Source organism: Vanacampus margaritifer, chromosome 4 (assembly GCF_051991255.1).
Source record: "Vanacampus margaritifer isolate UIUO_Vmar chromosome 4, RoL_Vmar_1.0, whole genome shotgun sequence".
NCBI classification, from domain to species: Eukaryota; Metazoa; Chordata; class Actinopteri; order Syngnathiformes; family Syngnathidae; genus Vanacampus; species Vanacampus margaritifer.
In genome coordinates, this window is record NC_135435.1 from 29689407 (window position 1) to 29696654 (window position 7248).

General features: G+C 42.0%; 1 protein-coding gene across 3 annotated transcripts in view; it reads right to left on the bottom strand.

Annotated features, from left to right (window-relative positions):
- cdh8 (cadherin 8) overlaps positions 1 to 7248 on the bottom strand; it is a 145587-nt gene that overhangs the window by 73574 nt on the left and 64765 nt on the right. The gene's annotated exons all lie outside the window — the stretch shown is intronic.

Sequence of the window (7248 nt, forward strand, 5' to 3'; positions counted from 1 at the left end):
TATATAACTATTTTTTGTTGTTATTCGCTGAAAACTGAAACAATTTGCTGTTTTTGTTCCCACGCCAAAGCCCTGTCAAATATAAAAGTACTGCGTTGGCGCCAACTTATGCCATCTTGGTGCCAAGGAACTATGTTAAAGTGAGGGGAGGAGCTCCATGCAGGCAAGTCATAGCCCTGGTTGATGACTTGAGGGGCAACGATGTAGTCCAAATCTACTGAAAACATGTCAACAAGCATTTCTTTGTCTTGTTTGGATAGAAGATGTAGGTAATAAGTAGACAACTTTCAAACTATTTCTTTCCATCCCTGTCGAGGAGATGCAAGTTTTTTTTACACCTTAACTCCAACATGTCAGCTGATGGCCTCTGAGGCCTGGCCGAGCTGCATTCATACAAACTCGCACTGAGCAAGTCGAAGCTTTTGGCCTGGTTCAAACCCTCTAAACCCGACGATGCCAGCCAGCCAGCCCCCCCCCCCCAGCCCCCCCCCCCGGTTGGTCAGATGTGCCCCTGCCCAGCTGCCCATTGTGTTAAAGGGCCAGGGGCCTCCTGCCACCGACTTCATCTGCCAAACTGCCGCGCTGCAGACCAGCACCAGCAGCCACGCTCGCTTTTTATAACTTGCTCTTTTTCTCACGTGACCCGGACACATTGCAAGATTATCATTACAAATTAAAGTGCATTTAATAATCCCCCGACTTCACCGAGATATGATCAGCACTTCCTGTTTGCTAAGATAATATTTTTCAAAAGAACATCTGGGCCAAGTAGAGCGTAAAATGCCCTTTAAAATGGCTTCTCTCCCTTTCCATGAATCAAAAAGATAAATCGATGGTGAGAGATGAACACAATGCATTCCCATCAGGCATTGTCCAAAAAACAGTCAGATTCTTACATTAAGGTCAATGGATGTGTGACACTGAATCCATGTGTCATAACTTCCCAAAAATAAATTTGGCCCATCAGTTCAAATATATCAATAATGCCATAACAGCCCAAATTTGGTCATTTGGAGAGATCTGTCATGCACACAACTTCAATTTTTAATTTTTTTTTGGGGGGGGGGGGGCGTCCCCAACACATTAAAAAAAGTGTCAGTAAGCCATTCTTAAAAAGATACATGAAGTCTTCCACTTTTTTTTTTTATTTTTTTTTTTAAATATATCGGCAAATAAAAGTAGCAATTTTTTTCCTATTTCATATTTGAACAAAATATCAAATATATGCAATTAAAATAATGATGACTGACGACCTGAGATAACGACGGACTGATGGTGACGGAAGTTCCCTGACATGCCCATCTCTGGAAATCATTCTGAGATTAAGCATTGCTCGAAGCATGTTTTACATCAGGCAATAGTTCTTGACAATAGACGACTCAAAACGGTCTTATTGGGCAGGGCAGATTAAGCCACGCCTCCTCACCAAATTGATTGGACTTTTGCTTAGCTGTTGGAGGAATAAAACCTTTTTTTTTTTTTTTTTAATTATACATAGTGTGTCCAGTAAAAAAATGAAAATAAATGTTTGCGTGGCATTTTTGTAAGCAGACTGTTTATGTATTTGTCTGACTTAGATGAAGATCAGATGCCATTTTTATGAACATTCCACACAGAAATCCAAGTCATTCCAAAGGTTTTCGCTAGCCTTTTATTGCAAGTGCAGCCGGGACGCGGGAGCTCATTTCTCTGCATCTCGCCCGTGATGAAATTTGCTCGTTTGCACAGTGACAAGCCTGAGCGTAATCAAAAACATCATTACGCCGCCGCACATTTTCCCCCCCGCCGCGCGTTCCGTAACAAGTCGGAAAATGCAAATCAGCTCCAGGTAATCTATTGCTCAGCTCCGACGGACACATTTTTGGCGCCGCTCCTCGCTTACAGGTGATCAAGTGGCAAGTTTTTTTTCGCACCCCCATCTGGCTGCACCAGCCCGTTTATGAACCGCCGCGATAATGACACACCTGAGGGCCATCCCCCCTACATCAGGTCCACGCTGGAACTTTGCGCGTTTCTATGGCAATTTAGCAAGAGGGAAAGAAGGGTCGAGCCACCTCCCGATTAAACCTCACTCGGGCTGACTTTGTCGTTTTCAGCGGCGGCGCCGCCCCGCTGTTAGCCGCTGGAGAACTTTGGCGCCCGCCGACATCGGCATATGGCTGCGACACTTGCATGCCGCGGGAAATCCGTCAGCTTGTAAACGGCCTTAAAGTCAGAGACCCCATTACGAGGGGAAAACAGGACGAGCTAATCCGGTGAGATTTGTGCAATCCACGCAAATTAATTAACATTTTAATTGCGCTTAAGCCTGCACAAATAGAGCAAAATGAGCCCTTTTAATTAAACGAGGTGCTGTGATGAACACACTCGTTGATCAGTGACAATATCACAGCTTTGTTGAGGTGTTAAAAATAGTTCACATTAAATAAGCATCCGGTAAATAGAGTTGAAGATTAAAATAATTACCCGCTATTTAGGCTAAAGGAAGGAAATGTCTTTATTTTAGCTGATGACGAGAAACACGCACATAATAGTTAATAATAAATCTGAATGAGGTTAACTCGCTACACATTTGTACTACTTTGACTATTTATTCAGGCCAGGACCTTAACACGCCTACACGATAAATTTATTGCCACAGCATTTTGCACAGGAGCAACACCACAGCAGTTCCTTTGATCACCGCACTCATTCAATCAAAATACAGTATTAGTAGTATTATCATGAAGTTGCTTGGGCACGTGCACTAATTGGAGCTCAAAATATTGCCCAAAAATATAAAATAATACAAAAAAAAATGCTCAAGAAAAATATTAGAGAATATATATTCCAAAAATATATTCAATGAAACTATTAATAATTGTTAATAATATAGTAGACGACGTGATATAAATATTTTTGTGAATATACAAAATACCCAAATATTCTAAAAAAAAAAAAGTTTTTTTTTAAGAAAAATCAAAATGCATTAAAATAATAACTAGTAGTAAAAAAATTATATTTTAAATTATTATTGAGATGAAATCCAAAAATATTGAGAGAAAAAAATGTGTGATTTGAAAAGAAGTAGAATAAAAAATATATTGTGAAAAATGTTTGTAAAAATGAAAAGCAGCCTACATTGAATGATAACACGGTCAACACATTTTTACAATTTTTTTTTTAATTGGAGATGCACGTAATTTTTTCTAGATAGATTTTCTGCGCTGATTCCGAATCGGCCCCTTGTTTGTTTGTTTTTAGCACATCAGGTATTCATAATAACATATATTTAGTGACAGTTATGAATTAAGAGTTCGGTTTAGAAACAAACAGGCGGAATTTTTTTTCGGAAATGTGATGTCATTGCTATAAATTACAACGCATGGTAAAATCCGTACTGCACAAACTTATACGTCAAACTTAAAACAAAAAAAATGAAAATAGCTCAAAAACCAGATGTGAAGGCATTTCTGAATTCAGCATCAGAAATATTTAAGGACACATGCAGTAAAGCCATCATTGATTAGATTTGACTGTTAACAGTGCTATTAATGTATATATAAATAAATATATAATTTTTTACGTTTTAGGTAACAAAAACGGGTACTTTGTTCATTATGATCTTTGAAATCTCAGTGGAATATTTCCAATTTCCCAGCAGCCTTCCACGAGCCCGACATTACGTGAGGGCAGGTGTGTAACGGAAGCTCGTTCCCAACTGCAGTTTGTCGTTTCTGCATCGGCAGAGACGACGAGGAACAAAAGAGCGAGCAAAGAGTCTGTGTGTAAACACAAAACATCGGTGAACTGATACTCTGTATCGCTCTCTGAGGCTTCTTTTTTTTTTTTTTTTTTTTTTCAGGCAAAGTCGTACTTGACAGAACTCAGTGACTTTCCATTTGGGACGAATGCATAAGAAATGGAAATCGGCATCTCTTTGTTGACTGTTGTTCCCTTTTGTCACGGCTGATTAATTAAACATTCGGGACGGCTCAGTTGTTTGCTTGAAAGGCTTCTCGCTGTCTCTGTCGCTCACCGACCGACGACTTTGCCACGGCTAAGTTTCCCTCAAACGCTCTGTGTGAAAAAATGAAAAGAAACAATAGTCCATCGCAATGGGACTGAACATTAAACGCTAGGCAACCATCCCTTTGCTAAACTACATACCAGAAAAACTAGAAAATGTTCCAAGATAGACACAGCAGTACACAGCCAGCTTCCAAAAGTTGCGAGGAGCGAGCAAAAAGGTTGGATCACGTTGAGTGCATTGCGCTGTTGAACTGTCAACCAAGATAGCATTTAGCATTAGCTAAAGCAAATGACAAACGATTATATTTTTTATGAATAGTATCCAGTGAGAATTTGTTTATGTCAATAGTATACAAAAAAATATGTTGGAGCAAAGGGCAACTTCACAAATATAGCTAGCCCGGGTGTTATTGCATCGAGTGTCATGCCCAATGGGTCGACCGCAACTTACCTTCCACAGCTGGCGCTTGCTGGTGGCTGTCACTAACTCCCTGGATTCGGCCCCGCCACTTGTCACTTTCTGCTTTGCTCTCGCAAGCTTTTGCTAGCTTTGTTTTTTTTACTAGCTCCTCCCGCTAGCCGCTCTTGTTAGCCGCTCCAGCCTACGGCTCTAACTAACTCCCGCTAGCCGTTCGTTAGCCACTCCAGGCTATGGCTCCGACTAACTCTCGCTAGCCTCTCTTGTTAGCTGCTCCGGCTAATTCCGGCTCGCTCGCCGGGCTTCACAACGTCTGCCAAGTCGCTGTCGCTCGCCGGGATGCTCGTTTGCTCACGCAAAATAAGAATTGGTGGTCGGCTTGCCAATTGTGATCTCTCTGAGCCACCATAGTGTGCGTGCTCCTGTGTGCTTCTAATGCTATTCTTTGACCACCAGAAGGCGCTAGGGATCATTGAATGTTCCTTTAAAGTAACTTATGTTTAGTTGTGTGTCAAATTTTTTAACGATTAAAAGGTTTAGGGGAAGAAAATCCAAGCCAGTGTCAGTTGTCAATATCATATTTGGTAGGCATTTTTTTCCAATACAAAAGACCCAAAAGATACAGAAAGTATGCCATTTTGATTTAGAGCGGCCATTTTAGGGTAAGAAAACGACACAACACCTGCACTCACATCAATTGTGTTATTTAATGACTGAAGGAAAATCAGTGTGTGAAGATAGTGATAATGTTTTTTTTTTATATAAATATTATTTTGTCATTGGTTGTGGTTAAAATTCATTGTATGAACCCCCACATGTTCTCCTGAAACTATTTGCAACATGACATTTAGTAGGCATGTCTACCATCAGGGGATACAAAAAGTGTCAAGAACTCATGAACAAAAAAATAATAATTTTGTTTTGTAAGGTGGATCTGTTTGGCCAACTCCCGCTTGCCCCCAATGCAAAAAGGCCGCTGAGTGCCTAATAAAGTCCACAGGAAGAATGACAAGCAAGTAAAGTGGCTGCTGATGAAGTCGAGCTCATCTCTGCGGCGTCTCCATGCCGAGCAGCATTCGAATGTAATTATGGCGCGGCGCTAACGAGATGCCGCCGCCGCCGCCGCAGACAATGCCGAGCCCGCCGCCACGCTCCCCGCTGTGCGCGGAGCCACCTGTGTCGAACAATCAGACATCTAATCTGGACCGTAAAAAAGGCTGCCTCTCACCTCCTCGGCTTCGCCGCATAGCCTGTCAGTTCCACTCCAGACCTCATCAGCGCGGCGGCGGCCTCGCCGCGCATCAAGCGTATCAGCCAGCATGCCGACAAACGGACGACAACGCTTTGCTTTTATCTGTCGAGCACTGCGGCCGTATAGCAAATCCCGCCCCTTGCTGAATGTCACCATCTCCCCTATTTGCCCCCCCCCCCCCCCCAACTACGCAAGAAGCGCTCATCCCCGGCGCTGGATGAGATATGTGACACGGGGCCGGCGAGGTGGCCATGTTTCCTGTACGGCGAGGAGCATGGGGTTAATGGGAAATGAAGGAGAAAGACCTTTTGTTCTTCCTTCTAAAAGCTGCGCTCGGATAAGACGTGTGACTTTTCTCTGACTTTCATTTCCCCCGCCACGGTGGCCATTTTAATTGCCACGCAACAATAGACTCAAGTCGAGGGCGGGGGTACGGAAAAACGCCTTTGAGGTTGGAAGTACCAGGTTGGGTTTGTTTAATGGATAGAGCACATTATGCATTTAAATGTGCATTAATTAGCCATTTGGAGGGCTTTCCCATACTCGATGGAATTTGTTTTAAATTCAGCCCCTGAGTCCAGTTTTACTAAGCAACATAAACCTTATGAGTACTCACAAAAAAGTTTGAACAACCAAGTCAACCATTTTAAGTTCAGTTTTGTCATGCAAAACGTTGCCCGATAGCTAATTTGACCAATCTTGGGACAGTGCCGAATTGAGCCTAGGGTCCCGATAAGCGAGTGCGTTTGCCAGCCAACTTGCTTTGTCCCACTCAGTCAGGTGTCTGAAACCTGTGGCTCGAGATTGCTGACCCCTGCACTGGGACTTGGGCTCCAGTCAGCAAGACAATTGTTTGGCCCATGTGTATGTCACTCACACAGTTGTCATAGCGATTCATATGATAAACCAATTAACTCATTTACTCCCCAAAACGAATACATATGTTCGATTTTCAATATCACCACTGTCCCAAAGACGTATTTATACGTTTGAGAAAAAAAACAGCATACAGAGATCAACCAGGGCCATGTTGCAAACAAGCTGTTTCCCCTCAGTTTTAAACAGATTTGTGAATAATGACGATACTTAGCTATATTCTAATGCTAATTTCTGCAAAACGGAAATAGATAGAAATACACTTTTTTTTCCTGATGAAAGAAGAGACTGTAATCGTTCTTTTGGTAGGTTCCATGTTTTAATAGCAACAGAACACAATATTTTGTGGGCCTTGCAAAATCAGTCCAAATCCAGTAAAACAGCCGGGAGCGAAGGGGATTGCTTGAGTGAAAATGAATGAATGAGTTAACTCTTTGACTGCCAAAGACGTTAAAATACGTTTTTTCAAAACAGAGGTGAAACTAACCATTTTCTATTGTTGATTACTGAAAAACGGAATAAGGTAGAAACAAACTTTTTTTTCTGATGAAAGATGAGAGTCCAATCTTTCATTTGGTAGTATGTGTGTTTCCATAGTCCAAACACAACATTTTCTGTGGACCTTGAAAGATCACTCAAAATGCTTAAATCGGCTGGCACCCAAGGCATCCCTTTTCTGAAAACGTCTGGC